The following is a 20,778-nucleotide window of genomic DNA, read 5'->3' as shown; positions in this document are numbered from 1 at the left end:
AAAACAACAAACCCTGCCGCGGCCGCGTCCGCGGCCCTGCCGAGCTTTCGGCGCTGCCTCAGGGTCCTCTCGTCGCCTCGGCCCCTCGGCTCTGACCGGCCGCGGCCCCCTGTCCTCCGGCCTCTGACCCAGAGCCGAGGGGCCAGACCGCGTCCCTTCTCCGCCCGGACCCCTCCCTCCCGCCCGGAGTTCGGGGCCGCGGTTGCCTCCCGGACACCGGTGATTGTGTCAGTGGCGGTGCCGGATGGAAGGTTGGTAGCCGCCGCCTCATCCTCGGTTGCGGCGGAAGATGGTGCGAGGGGCTGCCGGCCCTACTGTTGCCTCCGGCGGGGAAGGAGGTGCTGCCAGGTAGGTGCCGTTGCCCTTGTCCTCTTCCCTCCTCTGACTCCGCGACCGCTCAGCGAGCCCCGGCACAGTGGGCCTGGGGCACTGGGGTCCTGGCATTACCGGAGCGCCGCCCGCGCGCAGGTGTGTGAACCCGCGGGCCCAGCGCATCCGGTCCCTGCAGGTGTTGCCGTGCGGTCGCCTCCCTAACACTGCAGCCCCTGTGGAGACACACCGCTTCTATCGAAGCCCCACTGGGTTGCGAGAGTTGTGAGGTGGGCTCGCCGGGTCCAAGCCTGCAAGCGGCTTCCTCGAAAGGAGCTCCCAGGATGCCTGCTTGTACGAGCCCCCAGCGACTTGCGGGAGTGGCCGAGCGGGAGAGACGCCTGAACTATCGAGGCGCGTCCTCACTCGTCACTACTGCTGGGTTCAGCCCTAATGGTGTCTTTGACTTGAGAAACCGGAGAATGGAGTTGGGCCGAGGCCTAATGAAGCGTACAGTGGGAGAAAAGGAGAGATGTCTTTGTCCCGACCCTGGAGTGCGAGGATCGGTGTAAAGTTACTCCTAGGAATGACTCAGCCTCCGCCCGCCCCAATGATAGATTTAGGATTGAGTATGTATTCGGATTTCATAACTTCCTTAGTAAAAACAGGAGAAATGGCAACTTCTCAGAATATCTTTACAGTCTCTAACATTGCTTGGTGGATGTGCTATGTTTATTGTTTATAGTTTCATAATCTCATTTTTTCCTGTCCTGACTCTTTAAAGTGCGGTCATACCACAAAGTAATGTGGGCCTGAGTGCCAAGGAACACTAATGTGCTTACTGTTGATAACGAGTCACGTTACTACAAGACATTCAGCTACATAGGAATGTTCGCCTTAAGTCTACTATATATAGAACAGTGATTTGGCCCATATGAAAATGTACCTGTGTCGTTAACCACTTTATTATTGCTAACCAGTTTTTTTTGTGTGTTGATGGTGCTTGTATGGTTTATCCGAAGGTTTGGAAGGTTGGCAATTTAGGAGGAGACTTTTAATTGAAGAAGACAAATCAGGGTTTAATTGAGAATCTCAGTATTGTATTTCCATATTTGGTACAAAAAGAGCCCTTCCAATTTTGATATTACTATGAGAAGCAGAAGGCAGTTGAGGAAGGAAGGTGGTTGATGTTTTGGGGAGGAGTTTATAAGCAGACGATTGCTAAGGGTGTGAAGATATTTAGCTTTTAAAAAATAATTGTATTTAGTCTATTTTGAATCTTTTATGTTAAAGTTATTACTTATTGGCCTAGTTCTTTTATGTTATTACTGGGTGGCAGGGAAGACAATGAAATGTAGTACTCTTTTCTTTGAGAAAATTTTTCTAGCCCTTGCTAACAAACAGTTAAAAAGCCTGGCAGATTGATTTTTAGTAAATGAAATTCATAATGTCCAAAGGACAGACACAAGACCTTTGTTCTTGAAAAGCCACACTTTTGAACTTGAATTGTTATTATGTAAGCTTGAGAAGAGCTTTTATTTGGCTTTTAATTTTGAGAATCTCATGCATTTAACAAGGGTTTGAGCACCTGCTATATGCTTTACGTTGCAAATGTGTGTAACCTTTGAATGTTTTCAAAACAAGGATTGGCTAGTGAAATTTTCTCAATTGGGTAATTATGTTTTCTAGCCCCAATTAAGCTTTTCTTGTGCACTACAGAAAATACTGGTTCAAAAAACTCAAGTCAAAAATCTAGCAGTTCCTTTCCACACATTCATTCCTAGAATTATTTATATATCACAGACCATTGAACCGGTTACTGTGAGGAATGTAAGAACATGTGAAAGTATTCTTGCTTTATAAAAGAAAGAAAATTGGATTCCTGTATAGAAATAGTTACAAATGAGCATTATTGGAAATTTGAAGGAAATATACTGAAGGGATTTGAGCGTTTACAGAATGTACGAGGATATTTCTAGAAGAAGAAAATGCATGATAGGACATGAATAAGTCACTGCACTTCTTTAAAAAAAATCTGGCTATCAACAAGTTTTGACAGGGATTTATCATGCACCTATTATGTGCCAGGCATTGGTGTAGAAATGTAGGACAATGAACAAACCAAGCCAAATCCCTGTGCTCATTTATTCAAGAGAAATATGGGATAGCAGAAATAAGCTAGGGAGAAAAAAAAAAAGCAGAAAAGGGAGGGGATGAACTGTCAGGACTGGGGGTTAAAACTTTAGAATCTAAAGTTTAGACAGTGGCCAGGGAAGGCCTCACTGGTAATTTTTGAATAAAGACCTGAGAGAAGTAAGGAAGCTAGATGTGTGACTGACCATCTGGGGAAAGGATATTCTTGGCAGAAGGTATAGTAAATGCAAAGTCTTTGAGATACTTGGCATGGACATGGAAAAGTGAAAAGGTTGCTGAGGGTGACCAGGTTACAAAGGAGGGGGATAGTAATAAGAGAATGTTGTGGTACGGGGCTGGGGGGCTCTACAGATATTCATGGTTTTGGGTCATAGCAAGCAAACTAATGCACTCTACTCTGCATGGGCAAAGGTATAGAGATTTGTTCCATTAAATCCAGGAAGGCTGGAAAGCAACTTGGAGCTAGATTCATTTTTTAAATGAAATGTTAATTAAGCTCCTGCAATACACAGTTTTAGCTCTCACAAAATGAATAATGAACAAGAAGCACTTACATGTCAACTTTGTATTTAAGGTTGTAGGAAATTTTAAAGAAGATAAATTACAAATGCGGAGTGCTCTTTGAGAAGCTAGGATAGATAATATAGAAGCAGATTATGGAATGTTAGTTTGATGATTTTGTACTTATGGTCACAGATAAAAGTATATAAATTTTAATGATCACATTTCTCTGATTCTTTCATTGTGGATCTAATAAATCTAATTTGCCTGGACCTCTGTTGTCCAGGGCCTGGAAAAGATGGCTTTTCTCCCACCTTTTGGTAAAGTTTTTGTTTTAAGTAACATTTGCAAGTACAGTAACTTGACTGCCTGTAAGCACCCTTTCTCTCATTGGTTAGTTTCTGTTTTCACTGCTTTTTAGACAGTGCCTTGACTGAGGCTTGTACCATGATTTTGCTCTCTTTTGAACTCTTACCAGTTTGTAGATATTCCACACATCATAATTGGTCAGTAATTATCTAGAATAACTGTTAAAATATTAGTTAAATCACTACCACATTGGTAATGTTTCCAGTTTGCTGAGTGTTTGCATATAGTCTTGGCTTAAAAGAATGAAGCTAATTCAACATTTGCTGTGTAGGTAATTTTGGTTTCAGTTTTTTTAACTTTTAGTATCTATTATAGAATGAAACATAGGACAAGAGAATTTTTACTACGGATATAGTTGTGTGAGAATCAAGAATTTTTAAAAAATTCACATTTAAAGGAAGTGTTACAACTTGATAATTGCTATCCCTTAACAGTTATACCATGCACCGCTCTGGGTGTCATACCCCAGCTGATGACAGTAATGCAGGAAAAATGGCTGTGGCATCCTTACTTGGTATACTTTGGAGGGAGGAGAGTTATTTTGTAGTAGATTTGGCTTAAATTCATTTTAATGGTTATTTTGAGTCTCTGTTAAGAGAAGCTATCAAATGATAGGACATGAAAAAAATCAGTGCAATAAAGAGAATTTATAAAGAGAATTTAGTTTTTATGAATGAGACTAATTCAGAATGACAACATCTTAATGATATTTGGGACTTTTTAAAGACCATTTATTTACTAGTATTTCCAAATTTAAATAATGTTTGTCAAGCATTTTAGATAATTTTACTTGGATGAGTAAAATTCAGATGAGGAGAAATGGGGAAATTTTATTTGGTAGGACTTTGTAAAGTGAGAGTGTAGGTTTTGTGTAGGGGAGTAGTTGGAGATACTTTCAGAAAGCTGAACTGGGGTTAATTTTGAAGTTCATGAATGTAGGAGTTAAAGTTATAATTGCCACCATTTTTAAAGCTTTTATTATATTACTTGCATTGTGAATGAGTCTGAAATATATCATTTCTGTCCTGCTCATCCACACTGTAAAAGGCAATATTTCACTTTATAGTTGGTGAATTGTTGTGTAAAGGTTATCTGAGCCTTAGTGGGAGGGATGAGATTCAAATACAGGTAAATCATGCCCCAGAGTCTGCTGTTGTAATGTTAATCAGTTTCATGCCAGAGTTGGCAAATTTATATGCTTACAGTGGCAAACAGATAATGAAATAAGGAAAATATTCTGGGTACTGAACTGAGGTCTTGAGAGGTAACTGCAGAGAAACAAACAACAGAGCATGGTGGGCCATTGGTTTGTGGCCTCCTATGGGCAACAGCGAGGCTCTAGAGAAAATACTTGAGGAGGAAGCAGTTTGACTACCATGGTTGTAACAGGTAGAAGTGTTCAGGAAACGTTGGAGCAGGACAGAGACTTAAAGACAGTAAGAAGCATTTTCAGGCTCTAAAATAAGGGTTATATCATTTGAAAATGAGGGGTTGGATTATAAAGGAAAAAATGATAGTATTTAAATATAAATAACAAGCTTTGAGTAACGAGAATGACAGGTTTTGTTGATAAAGTTAAGGAGTAGTTTTAAAGGAGAAGCAGTGAATTGAAATGTCGATATGTTGAGTGGAAGTTAATAGTATGATTTCTAACTGGAGACATTTAGATCAGTTAAATACTAGTACTGAGTTTAGGACAGAGGTCTGGATTAGTTAATAATAACTGATGTTTGTATTGCACTTTAGTTTGCATAGTTCTTCCATATATGTGTACATGCTTCTTTATCATAATAACCCTGTGAGATAGGTAGTTTCCTTCCTTTTTGTAATCAAAATAATTTGTTGGATAAGGTCATTCAGGGTCAGTAGTAAGAACAGGACTTGAATTATGGGTTTTATAATCCCAAATTTCATGTTCTTTACACAGTTCTATTCTCTATTTTAGTTGTACATAAATATAACAATTTGGGAAGTAAATATGAATGACTATCTAGGGAAGACATGTCGAGTCAGGAGGTAGATCTGCCCTGGTACATCAAATTGGGGGCCAGGATGGGGACAGCAGTGGGGGTCACTGTCTTGTTGTCTTAGTTGGATCAGCTCTTCTAGGGCAGCATGTTCAGATTCTTTATTTCTTTGTAATGCATAAAATATATATAGGGTTATTTCCTTTTTCAAAATGGAAATAAATATATCCATCCCCCTGACTGAAAATGTAATTTTTAAGACCAGACAAAGTGAAAGAAAGCTCCACATCCAGAGATAGCCATTAAAAAGATTGGTGTTAAACTGGCCAGGCTTATTTGATGCTTGTGTATACATGTGCATACCTGATCACTAGTTAATAAAATAAAAATAAAATCCTCAAACAGATTCACATGATATATTCAGTAACATTTTCTTACTGAGTACATTACTAATCAATATGTATAGATGTAACAGACATTTTTAAATGTCTAAATAATGTCACATATAGGTGCATCATAATTTATTTGACCAACCCCTATTGATAGTTTTCTAATTTTTCATTGTTAAAATCATAGTGTAATGAAAATCATTGAATATATACCTCTGTACCTGTGTCTGTTACCTGCTTCTAATTGATACACATCTATAGGCAGAATTGCTAGTTTGCATATTTTCAATTTTGGTATATATTGCCAGATTAAATCTCCTTAAAAGTTGTACCAGTATACAGTTTTGTCAAAACTGTGCCAGTGTGCTGTTTGTTTTTTGTCAACACTTTGCAATCCAAGAGATAAAAAATGATATTTCAGATAGACTTTATTTTTCTGCATGCTATGGATAGCTGCTTGTCATAATACTATTGCTTGAACAATTTATCTTTTCCCCCATTTGAAATTTTATTATTGTGTATCTGTGTGCATATAAAGATATGTTTTGATTTGTTCTGTTCCATGTTATCTGTCTGAATAGGCCAGAGCCCCAGCTTTAATTACTGTTATAGTATGTTTAACATGTTTTGGTAAATATTCTTTTCTATAGTTTCTCTGAGTAGGTAGTTAATAGTTATCGTCTCTATGAGTAGAAACTAAAGACAGTGTGTGGGCAAAGAGCCACATGGTAATTTTAACATCTTTTTGTCAGTTGAATTACTAACCTATTGCTTTTAATTTAGAATTGGATTGTGTTAACTTTTGTAATAGTACTGTTAATGTACGAAACGTCCAAACCCTGTAGAGAATTTTTATGAGTTTCTTTGAGCCAAACTGACAACAATTGTCAGGAAGCAAAATTTCAGTGGACTGAGAAAATGCTCCAGAGAATGGCAGTTTTGCAGTTTATTTCATGTTAAAATTAGAGGAGGCGGCAGGTGGGAGGAGGGTTACATGGAATTCATTGGTGTGGTAGATTAGGGAGGTGGGAGAATGAAAAGTAGCATTGGCTAGAGAGTAAAAGGAAGAGACAAGTACTTCTTTTACATTGGTGGGTATAAGATAGTTAACAATTACAGCACAGAAATGATAATTTGGGAAACTAGATAATGAAGAGGTTCTGTGGTTTCCCTGCTTTGGTGGGAGATTGTGCCCTTCGGGGTCTGGAAAAAAAAAGGATTACTCTGACAGTCCCAAGATACGTTATCTTAGATGCAGAAAGACAATTGACAGGCTCAGTTAAGGTCAAGATTGACCTTCATCAAGGAAGATACTGCCTAGGACATGATTACTGTCATGACTCCCTTTTAGTTAGGAAGTTGTAATTTCAGATCATTCTATGTGGTGACTTTAGGCCTCTGAATTTGTAAGGCCTACAGGCCTCTCCTAAATTTGTGAGGTTTAATATGTGGCCTCTTGTTTGTCCACACTATATATAATTCCATTTGTAGAGATTAAGAAAAGTTTATGTATAAAAATGAACATTTTTGTAAAGTAATACTGTGTTATATACCAGGCTTTTATTTTATATGTCACATAAGGATAACTTAGTCAACAACAGTTGACGTCTGTGCTTGTTCTTTACAATTGCATGTAGTAACTTTAGTTCTAGGTCATTTAGATTCAACCCACCTATGAAATTTAATAGATATTTTATGAGATAAGGGAAAATGTTATACAATAAGCAGTCCTAACTTTTAAAAGTTGATAAAAGGATTGGCTCTTTCTGATGATTTCTAAAGCAAGTGAGTGCTTTACTATACTTATCCCCTTAAGTTTTAGTAAATATGATCGAAGAAGATAAATCATAGGCTCTACCTGGAACTCAGTTTTACATATTCTTTTTTTTTTGAATGATACTTATTTTATGTGAAAGTATCACTCTTCACATCCTGCACATTTCTTCACAATATTACTTTGGCATACCTCTAATATGTATTATATTGGAATGTTCATTTATGTGATTAAGCTCCTTGAAGGCAGATAGAATATACTTTTTATTTTTTTAATCTTTGATGACTGGCACATGAAATAAGTTAGAACTGGGTTTAATTTATAATCTGACTATATGGCATTTTATAGAAGCTTTGGAGAATCAGCCAGTGCTCCCATTTGAATTTTCAGATGAGGAAATGTATTCAGAGAAATTAAGTGCCTGGCTGTCGGGGTCACAGAAGTTAAAGGTGGACTGAAATTTAGATTTTTTTGCTTTTTTTAAAATTCTAAGTATTTTTTGTTTTATTTCAGGCTGCATAAATATGTGCTTAGTTGCTAATACTGCTCTCTCTTTGCTTAATGTTTTAACAGTTTCATACAAGAGTAGAGAATTCAGCTATGTTGGACCATCATATTTTGATAACATAATAGAAATATGTAAATAAGCTATACATTCTCATAAATAGAGACAGTATTCCTGTGGATTCTCGTGGAAGCTTTGTTCTTTTCTGATTTTAGTTTTGGTTCTTGTTCTATTCCTTACCATGGTCTTGGCCTCATTTATTGATTATCCAATGTATAGGTAGTATGTTAGGTATTGTGGTGGTTTGAAGAGAGGTGTAAGGCATGGCCAAGTTTTCTTTAGCCATTTACAATACAGTTAGGGGAATGCCAGGCATTTGGCACATGGGGAAAAAATATAGGGAGCCATTGATACTCCCTATATTGATGCAAACTCTATCATTTGATTATGTGAAATTTGAAGTGTGGGTCTTAGTAGGGAAGATCTTTGACAGCCGGTAGATTGGTGACTTTAGGGACCAGAATGGTTGTGAAATCTTGGTTACAAAATGAAGGCAATGAAATGACAAGAGTAAAGGCACAGAAAAACTAAGGCTAATTCTCCTCTTGGGAGATGAGTTTATCATGTTATCAGGCATAGAAGGCCAATACTGGATTATTAGTCCAAGGAATTCAGACAATTGAGTGGATATTACAAAGCATTTATAATCTGGGGAGAAATAAAACGAAACAAAAATAATGTCTAAGATTTTTTAGTTGGTGGTGTCTTCCAAGATGAATTTGAGATGAAGTCTGTAGGCAGGAGGATCTCAGTTTATTGTCAGAGCTCAGGTATGCAGTAGAAAGCACTGAATTAGATAGCTTTAATGGGAATTAGTGGAAGAGAGAGGCATATAGTTAGTGACTTGTTAGAACTGGGGTGAGGGAGTACTTATTCACATGCCATATTGGGTTGGCCAAAAACTTCGTTTTGTTTTTTCCATAAAGTAATAGAAACATTTTTCATTTTCACCAATGACTGTGTGTATTTTGTGTGTGTTGGGTGCCTCTCTCATGGTACAGTGTTGATCGTCCTCAATTAATGTTTCGATTTGATCACTATCAACTGGTCTACTTGACCACAGAGCATCATCCAGCGAGAAACCCCCAGTACAAAACTTCACAAACCACTTTTGACACATTGAATCAGTCACATCACCTTCTCCAAACACTGCACAAATCTTTTTTTTTTGTGTGTTTTCAGTTATGTTTTTACCTTTCTTGAAATAATAAAGTGTACTATGCCAAAAATGTTGTGTATTTTCTTCCATCTTCAGTATTACAATGGCTACACAAAAATTCACCAATTTTGATGTTTTTTTAATGTATGTTGGTTTGTCAGCTGTCACAATACAGTCTAACAAAATTGTTTCGAATGAAATTAAAGACAAATAAGCACTACTAGAGCCATCTTACGTAAAACAGCAACAACAACAACAAATTAACTTTTGGCCAAACCAATATTTTACCAAGTTGATTACCATTGGTAAAACCAAACAGGTCAGTAGGAGACATACAGTTTGAACAGGAAGATATGTTTAAGGTGGAGATCATGGTGGTGGTGGTGGTGGTGGTGGTGATTATGATGATGATTATTTTAATTAAAGAAACTTTGAATACATTAGCTAATAAAGAGACTACAATTACTTGTACGTGATCTCCCTGGGTTACTATTTGAACTCTGCTTTGTCATTATTTACTGCTAGTGGTATCCTAAGAGTACTTTTGCTTATAGAAGGCTGTTCACTCAATGCTTGCTCTTGAGCACTTTATGTTAAGTCACAGTTACTTCCTGTCACTAGGTAACATTTTGGAGTATTTACTTCACATGAAGGTAGGCATTGTGCTAAGTTAGTCCTTTGTCATGGATTATTTACTTCTTTTCCACAAAAGCCATACAAAGCAGATAGTAGCATTTGCATTTTACAGAATCAGAAATGGAAATTTAGACAGATGTGTACTGATAAGAATTTTTTTTTACTTGATAATAAAGCCATGTGGCTCATGGATTGGCTAGAAAAGATGTAATTCAATAAAATTTTACAACTTTCACAGATTACTGAGATAGAGCATTTCATTAATTTCAAAATAATTTTATTATTTATTTATTTTTAGGGAGGGGGAAGGGAGGGAGGGAAACAGCAATCTTGAGAGAGAAACATCAATTGGTTGCATTTCATACATGCCCCAACTGGGGACCGAACTCAAAACCCAAGCATGTGCCCCGGCCTGGTATTGAGCCAGCAACCTTTCACTTTGGGGGACAATGCCCAACCAATTGAGCTGTGTTAATTAACAATTAATTTTATAAACCATATTTTTCAGTTAGAATCTGACACCAGAGCTTATGCAAAGATTCCTGTTTTCATTTTCTCTTGTGTCCAATCTATGAAATATGAAAAAAAATACAGAAATAAAATCTTTCCCATGCCAAATAAACATATTTCTGTTAAACTATGACATGACTGCCTAAAAATTAGTAATCCAGTGTTGAAATAACAGCTTAGGAAAGAAGCAGACTTAAAAAAAAAAAGACTGTAGTTGTGTAGGAGATAACGTATGGGAGAGAAAACTGGATCACACAGCTTTATAAGGAGATTTGGGTGATGGAAAAGTGAAGATCTGTATGTATCCCATTTGATCTGGGGCAGAGTGCATATTTCAGGAGAGAGAGTAGTAGAACTCCATTCGCATTTACATCTGGCTTTTTGCTATTTACACTTTGTTACCCATATTAGATGGTGTAGCCTTTTAAGACAGAGACTCAATTTTGTCTGTATCCCTAAATAGATGGCTTGAGAGCCTTATACTTAAATTTACCTCCTAGAATCTTGAGTACAAAGTCACTTGGGGTGATATACAGGTCAACTTTCCTGTCAATGGAGTGACAGTTCAGGGGAACTTTTAACTCAAAAGTAAATTTCACTTTACATATCTATGATTATTTTGCTGAAAAATTAAAGCTGAGTGTAGTTTAAGGATAAGAAAACCTTGAAATTTTTTTTATACTTTGTATTGATTGTGTTGGTGCAAAATGGAAATTTGATCTGTATGTTTCTGTATATATATTTGTACTTACAGTGCATTGTGATTTTAATTGTACTTGCAATTGTTACTGTTTCTTTTATTTCATAAAGTGTAATATTTATGCCTTGTCATGGATAAAGTAGTCACAAAGTCCCTATGTGTTAGGCGTTATTTGTGTATTCTGCTCATGTTCTTGGGTCAGTTGCAAATGCTGTTTGCTGAGAGCTGATATGATAGGCTTTGTTCAGATTTATTTAACAGCATTTGCGCATTCTCCGAGAAAGTAAAGAAAATTTCTTAGCTCTGTCTTAACCACAGTGAAAGAGTGCTTTCAGAAAGTGTTTCAATAACTTATATCCATCAACATGAGAAAAGACAATAAGTGTGAGAGAAATTAAATTTTTGCCCAATATGAATGGCGGGAGGGTGGGATGTGTAATTTATACTGTGCATATTGTCCTTGTATACACATTGCTAATAGTTAGGTTTCAGAGTAGACATATTTCTTTATGGAAGTCTTTTCTAGAATAGACTTGCTTTTGTGAAATTACTACTAATATTGCTAAAAAACAATAACAACAACAAAACAAATAGGTTATTGATCAAAGTTTCTAGCTCTGTCATTTTACTTCTGATGAGGAATCTCTGGAATTGTTCCTTAAGTTTTTGGTTTTGGATTTTTATATTTACTTATGGAATTAAAAACAAAAAATAAGCAATAGAATAATGAGCTATATATAACCATCATTTTGTGTTTAATAATTATCATCTCATGACCTGTCTTGTTTCAGTTATATCCACCTTCTACTTTTCACTGCTTTAGTCCTGTATATTGAAGAACAGATATGCCCACAATAACCCTGCAAGGAAGATATCTCTACTACTTTGGTTTTTCAATTGTTTGATTACAGTTGATATTCAATATTTTTATTAGTTTCAGGTCTACAGCATACCGATTAGACATTTATACAATTTACTAAGTGATTCCCCCCAATAGGTTAGTACCCATGTGGCACTGTTCATGGCTATACAATTTTATTTACTGTATTCCCTATACTGTACTTTACATACTTATCATAACTACCAATTTGTACTTCTTAATTTGTGTCTCTTTTTTACCCAGCTCTCCAATCTCCCTGCCATCTAGCAACCATCAGTTTGTTCTGTGTATCTGTCTGCTTCTGTTTTGTTTATGTTATTCTTTAGATTCCATATATAAGTGAAATCATACTGTATTTGTCTTTCTGACTTATTTCACTTAGCATAGTACCCTTTAAGTTCTTCCATGTTGTTACAAATGTTAAGATTTCATTTTTTATGGTCGAATAATTCTATTATATATATGAATCATATCTTCTTTATCTACATGTCTGTTGATGGGCCTTATCTCTGCTTTTTAGATGAGAAAATTGAATCTTAGAGAGTATGTTACTTTTCTCAAGTCATTCAGCTTATAAATGGCAAAATAGGAATTTATACCAGTTCTGTTAAGATCTTCTTTTATAAAAATCAGTTGTTTTTCCTTCACTTTATTTTAGCTTATAACCAGCAAGGTGGTATATTCTGGCAGCAGCTAATTGTTTTACTAGATTGTTTTTACTGTTTTGGTATTTTTTCCCTGCATTCTAGTTACATATTTGTGATCATATTGTGTGTACTGTTTTTACTTAACATGGTAAATAAACCTTACTGAAAATTATTCTATATTCTGTCTTGCCATATGAATGGATGAATGACTAGCCAAGTAATTGAGCAAGTAGTAAAGGATATCGTTGTGTACTTTAAGTATATTTAAATTATTTCCTTAAGGTGAAGCATGTTTATAAAACTTTTGCTTACCTACCCCATGCACACCAGTTGCTTTCTGGGAAGTATAGTAGATTCTCACCTATATTATATGAATATTGGATGTGATTATTAACATCACAGTAAAATTTTTTGTAATGTCTTATTATGATAATTTGCAAACATATGAAAGTAGTAGTAAATCTAATCTATCCATCCTGTGTGTTTAATAGTTACCAGTATTTTTTTTATCTTATCTATCTTCCTGCCCAACTAAACCTTCCCTTCTTTCTTCATGTTTTGCTGTACTGTTTTAAAATATGTCAAATATGATTTTATACATTAATTTTCAGAATTCATTATTTTGTAATTAAAGTGCCATTGTTATGTAATAAAAAGGAATAGTAATTCTTCAGTAAATCTAATATCTATTTCATATTTAGATTTCCACACACATTTCAGAAATGTCTTTGTATAGAAGTTGGTTTGACTCAGAAATCAAACAGGTCCACACATTATATTTGGTTATTATTGCTTCTTACTTTTCCTTTAATAGATAGAATTCTTCCTCTCTTTTATTTCTGAAGTCATTTATTAAAGAAATTAGGTAGTTCTGTAGAATGCTCATTTCTGAATTTATCCGATTTTGTTTTCTTAGGTTTTTTCTCTATGGCCTATATTACTTATATATTGGTAACTGTAGGTAGATGTACATTTAGGTTCAATTTTTTTGTGAGGGAGTGGGCAAGAATAGTCTATACATGGACTGTGCACTTTTAATTGAAACAGATACTTTTGACAATAACAGAGTGACAAACTATCAATATATTCATGTTTGTTAGCCTTATCTGTGAAATTTCTTCAAATTACTTCATATCTGTTGATGTCTAGATCCAATATTTCATTGCACAGTGGTCATCTATATTTTTGTCTATAGTTTTAGCTGGAGTTTTTTTATTAAAAAGGATATTCCTTCATCAGATATTAGTACAGTTCATATAAGAAAGAAAGGATAAGTGCTTAATTGTGTTTTTTTAAAAGATTTTATTTATTTATTTATTTTTAGAAAGAAAAAGGGAGAGAAAGATCAGTGTGTGGTTGCCTCTTGCACAGCCCCTACTGGGGACCTGGCCCGCAACCGAGGCATGTGCCCTGACTGGGAGTTGAACCAGCAACCTTTTGTTTCACAGGCTGGCACTCAACCACTGTGCCACTCTGGCCAGGGCAGTGCTTAATTGTTTTTGTTTTTAGATTTTACAATAGATTGCTGCCCTAGCTCCCCCAAGAGTGTTCCCCTCTTTTTGTATCATTATGAGCATACTGATTTTATGGATTTTATACTGTTTAATTATTTGTAACCATTCTTTTAATGCCCAAGCTGTCCCATGTTAGTCCCTTCAAGTTGATTTCTTTGCCTTTTTGACATGGTCTCATTAATCCTGATATCTTTTTTCCTTTATGGCACATTAAGATGTTCCAGGCTTATGTGACTGGTACATTTTCTACTTTAGACCTTTGGAATCAGCCACTTCTCCAAAGGTTTCTTTTAGAAACCACATGAGTATGCTGTGATTTTAGTCAACTCTAGAGTTAGTGGAACAGTCCCCACAGGACTGCTCTCACTTTGAATATCAGCCACCAATTTGGTGGTACCCAGGGCTGACCTCACTTCAGATTACACGACCACAAATTTGGAGGTTAAAACCACCTTCATGTTTGAGAGTTTACTAGAATAGCTCAAAAAACTTAGAAAAGTGCTATACTTAGGATTGCAACTTTATTATAGCGAAAGGATATAAATTAAAATTAAAAGTAGTCAAAGGGGAAGATATGCGTAGAGTGGCTTTGGAAAGATTCCAAATGCTTAAAGTATTACCTCCTGTTGGCCAGTATGTGTGATAGTACATTGAGTATTGCTATCTAAGGCAGCTTACCTGAGTCTTTAGGATCCAGAGATTTTATTGGGGCTCCATCCTTGTAGCTCACCTTTATAGTCTCTAGCTGTTCTTAGAGGTCGACTTAATGTCTTTAGTCTCCATTTCCTCTGGAGATCAGAATCGATACTATGTCTTGTCCCAAGCTCCCACTATAAATCACATTGTTATAGCCCTCAGACAAAGACACTCCTATCAGGTAGGACATTCCAGATGCCTAAAGCTACCTCCCATATCCAAGTGCACAGGCCAGATGTCTTTCTGGGTAAGGTGAATTCTTTATTGCACAGGTTTCTATAGGCACTTCTCTAGGAGTGTCACTGCTTCTTTTCCAGTGGGGGCTATGGAATATATATTTTATGGAAAGAGAAAAATTCCTTGTTCATATGGATATCTCTAAAATATATATTTTAAACTCTTTTTAAAAGATTTTATTTATTTACTTTTAGAGAGAGGGAAAGGGAGGGAGCAACATCAATGTGTCAGAGATACATTGATCAGTTGCCTCTCACATGTCTCACCTGGGGACCTTGCCCACAATCCAGGCATATGTCCTGACTGGGAACTGAACTGGTGACCTTTTGGGTCACAGGCCAGTGCTCAATCCACTGAACCACACCAGTCAGGGCTTTTATTTATATATATATATATTTTTTTTTTTTAATAAAGATTTTATTTATTTTTAGAGAGGGATGGGAGGGAGGGAGAGAGAGAGAGAAACAACAATGTGGGGTTGCTGGGGGTCATGGCCTGCAACCCAAGCATGTGCCCTGACTGGGATTCAAACCTGTGACACTTTGGTTCGCAGCCCGAGCTCAGTCCACTGAGCTACGCCAGCCAGGGCTTAAAATATATTTTTAAAAATTTATGTGTTTTACCTCTTTTCTCTTTAGGTTGAAACTCTTGGAATCTTAGGTTAACATCTGGCCTGACGAACAGGTGAAAAATAATGTCTTTTTTTAGGTTTGTTTTCTTTGATTCCTAAAAGGTTTCACATTTGTTAACCATTTGAATTACTTACTCATCCACTTATCCTATTGTGAATCTTTGTGATTTATTTATTTATGCCTATTCATAGGAACTCACTTTTTCAAAAAGGCCAGTAACCCTTCCTTAATCACTGCTGTAGCACTGTCCCCACTTACTAGTTCAGGAGAGGAAGTAAAGTCACATCTTTTGATGTTAAAAATAAATGATGGGGCAGGTGATAGAAGGATTCGTTCATTTTTGATTTTTCTGCTCTTTCCTTTTTTCCATAAGTCAGAGAACAATTAATTTTGTGATCCTTCTAGAGAGTCTTGTTTGTTAGAAAGTTGGGAAATTGGACCTGTCTCCTGGAGGGCTTCCTGTCTGCTGTTGTTGCTGTTTTTTCTTTTCATAGTATTCCTGTTACAAAGAACCTTTGTTCACCAAGGGGCTTCAATCCTTGATTACTAAATGCCTGGCGGTAACTGAGGTGTATACAGTTCTTACTAAATTGGCAGGGGTTGCTCAGCTTTAGAGTAGTACCTGGCAAACATTCTTTGTAGAGGACTAGACAGCTAAGTATTTAGGCATGGCTGGTTAAAACCAAGGCTATGTAGGTACTTTGAAAACTTTTGCCTTGCACGATCCCATTTGTCTGGAATGGGCCATCCAGAGTGGTGGGCATGCTTTGTGCTCAGTTGCCATCAGCTTGATGACAACTAAACCCAGAGGAAACACCTGATAGGTATGTGCCTGGCAGCCTGTGGGTGGAGGCCGATGCACTAAGTTTTACTTCCTGCTCAGCTACTCCCAGATTCTGAGTTGCCCTTCTCTTCTTCCCAAACCACTGGTAGGAGGCCAGGTGACCTGCTGATCTCTTACTCCAGGGCTGAGATTCTATTCCTTGCTACCAACAGTAGCAGCAGAGTCCCTGATGTGTAGGTACCTTTCATTGTGTATTCTGAGTAGAGAAAAGCAACCCTGGAGTGGGTGGGCCTCTGTGATACCAACACTTGTCTTTTGGGACAGTCCCCACAGAGCCAGTAGGCTTCAGTGTTAAGGAGGCTTTATCAGTGTTTCACACTCAGGCACAGTCTTATTAGCTACCATAGGTAATATTTCTTTAGCTGTGAAGTTTCCAGAGAACCCAGTAGTGTGAAGATGACTCAGGGTATGGAAGAATTTCCAGCCTTTGTAACGTGTCAGGAATCATTTATGGATGTTCTTCTAGACCTCAGTTTATGCCAGGTTTTGGATGGTGACTTTCCCTTCATTTGAAAAACTTGCTATGGAAGGTGGCAAAATGGTGGCAACTTAGGAGGAGGCTTAACTTGCCCCCTCTCCCTGGCCCATGAGTAAACTCAGATACTCAACATACACGTATATAGAGTACATTACTCCTGCAAGACAGCTGAGGGCTGAATGAACAGCATCTGAAAAATAAACAAGAAAGAGACCAAACAGAGAAAGCTGGAAAGCGGAGGGGTCCCCTCTGAGAGGTGTGGGAAGACTCTGGGCTGGAGGAATCAGTGAGTGCCATTGTTTACGAGACCCTCCACTTCCATAGGGTGGGTGGGAGCTCTGTTTAGGCCAGTGCCCCAAGTGTCCTAAATGGCTGCTGGGCTCCACCTGACTTATCAGAACTACTTGGTACTTAAAACCTTAAACAGAGGTCCTACAAAAGTGTACTTTTGTATAACAAGCAAGACTGTATAGAGAAGTCTGGAGAGGTGAGGGAATTCTCTGGGAACCGCCAGAATTCTCCAGGGTGGAAGGTGCTGTTGACCATTTTTATTTATATCCCTCTCCATCTCCATGGTGATGTTCTGTCCAGGTGCTTTTGTCTGTGAAGTTGCTGCAGCTCATTCCTAGACATGTTGCCCAAGTCCATTTTGACCCCATCAAAGGGAGCAGGTAGGATCAGTAGGGTATTACTACATATACATGGCTTCCCTACCTGGATCCACTCTGCTTTGGTGGGGCCTTAGGCACCTGCTTGGTTCCTACTGGCCTGTCAGAACCACCTGGTACACACAACCTATACAGAGGTTGCTTCTACATAAGAATACATTTCAAGTCTGGGAGAGAAAGCTGTTTTGTCTAATTCATATAACAAACATAGTCAAACAGAATGAAAAGACAGAAGACTATCTCTCAAATGAAAGAACAAGAAAAATCTGCACCCTGACTCATGTGGCTTAGTTGATTGAGTGCTGGCCTGTGAACCAAATGGTTGCCAGTTTGATTACCAGTCAGGGCACATTCCTGGGTTTTGGACCAGGTCCCCAGTTGGGGGCGCATGAGAGGCAACCACACATTGCAGTTTCTTTCCCTCTCTTTCTCCCTTCCCTCCCTTCTCTCTGAAATACATAAATAAAATCTTTAAAAAGGAAAAAAATCTGAAGAAATCCCTAAGGAAATAAGTAGTTTGCCAGATTAAGAATTCAACAGAGTGGTCATAGAGATGCTCACCACACTTGAGAATGGAATGGAGGAACTTTGAGAATACTTCAACAGACAATTAGAAAGTGTAATAAAGAACCAAGCACACCTAAAGAATACAGTAATTGGACTGAAAAACACATTAGAAGGAATCAACGTCAAATTGGCTAATTCAGAAGAATGGATCAGTGACCTGGAAGACAGACTAGTGGAAATCAATAAAAATAGCAAAAAGAATTCTTGAAAAGAGAGAGTTTAAGGGACATCTGGGATAATGTCAAGTGCTGAAACATTCACAGTGTAGAAGTCCCAGAAGAAGAAGGAAGGGAAGAGAGGAACAGAAGCTTTATTAAAGAAACAATGGCTGGAAAGTTTCTTAACCTAGGAAAGGAAACAGACATACAGGTCCCAGAATCATGGAGCATTCCAAATAGGAGGAACCCAAATAGACCCACACCTTGACATATTGTATTTAACATGACAGTGGTTAAAGCTAAAGAGATTATCTTGAAAGAAGCAAGGGAAAAACAATGAATTACTTGCAAAGAAAACCCCATAAGACAATCATTTGATTTCTCAGAAGGGAGTGGCAAGACCTGTTTAAAGTGCTGAAAGAAAGGAACTTCCAATTTAGAATAATCCAGTAAGATTATCATTCACAATTGAAGGAGATGTAAAGAATTTCCTGGGGTGGGGTGGGAGAGACATTCATCATCATTAAACCAGTCTTATAAGAAATGTTAAAGGGTCTTCTTTAAGCAGAAAAGGAAAGGCCATAACCAGAATAAAAATATGACAGAGGAAAATGTCTCATAGGTAAAACCAAATACTTAATGAATACAAGGAATCAGAAATTTAAGAATCTACTACAAGGGTCAGAAAAAAAAAAACCCAAAAAAACCCCATAGTAAATGTCATCCCAAACTACAATAAGCATTTAGGAGATACACAACACAAGAAGATCTAAAACATGACAATAACATAAAATGTGGAGGAAGGAATTGAAATGTAGATCTTACGGAACATATTCAACCTTAAATGCCTTCAGCTTATTTAAATTGACTGCTGTAGATATAAAATAATAGGCATAAACCTCAGGTTAACCACAAAACAAAAAGCTACAAAAGATACACAAAGAATAAAGAGAAAGTGGCCCAAACAAAACAATAAAGAAAACTAGCAAACCAAAAGCAATAGATTGAGAAGGAGAAAGGAACAGAGAACTATAAAAACAATGAAAAAACAGTGGACAAAATGGCAGTACGTATTAATAGTTGCTTAAAATGTAAATGGGTCAAGTGCTCCAATAAAATGACGAGATAGCAAATGGATTTAAAAAAAAATTCATCTATAGGCACCTTGCAAGAGACAACACTTCAAGTAAAAAGATGGAAAGTAGAGAGATAGAAAAAGGTATTCTAGGTAAATAGAAATGAAAAGAAAGCTGGGGTAGTGATACTTACACCAGACAAATAGACTTTAAAACAAAATACATGTAAAGTGTAAACAAAAAAATATTAAATCATTATAAATGAGTCAATTCTAGAAGAGGTTAACAATTGTAAATATCTATGCACAAAATACGTAAATATCTATGTCCTTTATGTTGGACATAAAGGTGCTCCTAGTGAACATAAAGGGAAATCCAAAGTAATATATTAATAGTAGGGAATTGTAATACCCTTCTCACATCAATGGATAGATCATTTCAATAGAACCTTAATACAGAAATAATGGCCTTAAAAGTCACATAAAACCAGACTGATTTAATAGAAATTTATACAACATTTATTTCTTCCCGAAACTGCAGAAAACACTTCTTTTTTTAGGTGCACAGGAAACAGTCTTTAGGATACATCACATATTAGATCACAAGACAAGCCTCAGTAAATTCTGAAATAGTGAAATCATGTCAAGCATGTTTTCCAACCACTGTGGCGTGAAATAGAAATCAACTGCAAAAAAACATACATGGAGACTAAACAAACTATCTTGGAATGAATCAAAATGAAAACACAGCTTTTCAAAATGTATGGGATGCAGCAAAAGCAGTTTGAGATTATAGCTAGCTATACAGGCCTACCTCAAGAAACAAAAAAAAATCCTAAATAAAAAAAATCTCCACCTAAAGGAACTAGGGAAAATAAAACAAAAAATAAACAGAAAGAAAAACAGTTAAGAATGGAAATAAGTGGAATAGGAATCAAAGAAAATAGTAGAAAAGATGAATATGACTAAGAGCTAATTCTTTGAAAAAAAAAAACAAAATGGACAGACCATTAGCCAAATTCATTAAGAAATAGAAGGCCCATATAAATAATTGACAATGGAAATCATAACTAACACATCACAGAAATGCAAAATATCATAAAAGAATACTAAGAACAATTTTATGCCAACAAACTCAGCAATCTGGAAGAAAAGGATACATTTCTAGAAGTATATCCCTTTCCATGACTGAATCAGGAAGAAATAGGATCTCTAAAAGCAGTTACTAGTGATGATGGAGCACTGCTTAAAAAACCAAATACCCGGGACCAGATGGTTTCACAGGTGAATTCTACCAAGCATTCAAAGAAGAGCTAATATCTGCCCTTTTAAAACTATTCAAAACAATT

At 36.9% G+C, this 20,778-nt stretch overlaps 1 protein-coding gene across 1 annotated transcript in view; it reads left to right on the top strand.

Annotated features, from left to right (window-relative positions):
* Nucleotides 1-7: 7 nt before the first annotated feature.
* RB1CC1 (RB1 inducible coiled-coil 1) overlaps nucleotides 8-20,778 on the top strand; it is a 92,334-nt gene continuing 71,563 nt past the window's right edge. Inside the window, 1 exon segment of the mRNA XM_028518117.2 lies at nucleotides 8-348. The gene's annotated coding sequence lies outside the window, so the exon portion shown is untranslated.

The sequence above is a fragment of the Phyllostomus discolor genome, chromosome 7 (genome assembly GCF_004126475.2).
Source record: "Phyllostomus discolor isolate MPI-MPIP mPhyDis1 chromosome 7, mPhyDis1.pri.v3, whole genome shotgun sequence".
NCBI classification, from domain to species: domain Eukaryota; kingdom Metazoa; phylum Chordata; class Mammalia; order Chiroptera; family Phyllostomidae; genus Phyllostomus; species Phyllostomus discolor.
Note: the sequence above shows the minus strand (reverse complement) of the source record. Positions and strands in the feature narration are given on the sequence as shown.